The following is a 1,201-nucleotide window of genomic DNA, read 5'->3' as shown; positions in this document are numbered from 1 at the left end:
ATATATATATATATATAAAGAAAAGAATCTGATAATGCAGAAGCCTTTTAAATTTATCTAGTAACTTAACCGGTTTCACTTATTTGAAAAGATTTTCAAAAGTAAAGTATAAGGCATTGTGTATCCTATGTGATTAGTCAAAAAATAGTTTACATAAAAGCATTCAGATCAGGTAATAAAATTCTTTACAATGGTAATAAGATTAAAATTCGTTTACAAAAATATGTTCAAATCAAGCGGCAGAGTTTTTGATTTGAATATATTTATGTAAACTAATTTTTATCTTCTTAACATTGTAAACCAATTTATTACCTGATCTGAATGTTTTATGTAAATTATTTTTGACTCATCACGGAGGATACACACAGCCTCAAACGATTTCTTATCATTGTCAAAGACTCTATCACTTGATTTGAATACATTTTTGTAAAACGAATTTTTGACACGGCAGACGATACAGAAAACCTCATACTTTACTCTTGAGCATCTTTCTAGATAAATGAAACCGGATAGGTTGATAAATACAAAGGTATGTATGTATGTATGTATGTATGTATGTATGTATGTATGTATGCATGCATGCATGCATGCATGTATGTATGTATGTATGTATGTATGTATGTATGTTTGTATGTATGCATGTATGTATGAGCGTGTATGCATGTAAGCGTGTAGCTTAGTTCTTAGTGTGTTCGGTTTCAAGATCATAATATCACGAGTTCAGTCCGTGGACACGGTGAGGTGCTATGTTAAAAAGTATCATTAATCTCTGTATAAGGATGGAAAAATGGCAAAAGCTTTTTTAGCACGCCGCGAAAATTACTTGGCATATCGTCTATCTTTACGTTCTGCGTTCAAATACCGCTGAGGTCGACTTTGCCTTTCATCGATAAATTAAGCACTGATCGAGTAATTGTGTCGGTGTAATCGATTATCTTCTTCCCCAGAAATCCCAGGCTCCGTCCCTATAATAGAAAACATTATTATTATGTGCGTGAATAACCAGCAGGTGTAATAGTTTGACGCTCAGGAAAGTGAAAATGTCTTTTACGTTTCGAGCCTTCGCTCTTCACCAGAAAGGAATAAGAGAAAATAAAAAAACCTTGTGGATTTTACGATCAATCATGGCGATAGATAGATAGATAGATATACAGCTATATATTTATATACAAACACACATGCACACATATGTGTATGTATG

The 1,201-nt window shown here is 32.6% G+C and overlaps 1 long non-coding RNA gene across 1 annotated transcript in view; it reads right to left on the bottom strand.

The window, feature by feature from the left end:
- Nucleotides 1-342: 342 nt before the first annotated feature.
- LOC128249041 (uncharacterized) overlaps nt 343-1,201 on the bottom strand; it is a 34,143-nt gene continuing 33,284 nt past the window's right edge. The window contains exon 4 of the long non-coding RNA XR_008265142.1: nt 343-965. This is a non-coding gene — a long non-coding RNA (uncharacterized LOC128249041). The remainder of the gene's footprint in view (nt 966-1,201) is intronic.

This window comes from Octopus bimaculoides, chromosome 11 (genome assembly GCF_001194135.2).
Source record: "Octopus bimaculoides isolate UCB-OBI-ISO-001 chromosome 11, ASM119413v2, whole genome shotgun sequence".
Classification (NCBI taxonomy): Eukaryota; Metazoa; Mollusca; class Cephalopoda; order Octopoda; family Octopodidae; genus Octopus; species Octopus bimaculoides.
This window is presented reverse-complemented; position numbering and strand designations above follow the sequence as displayed.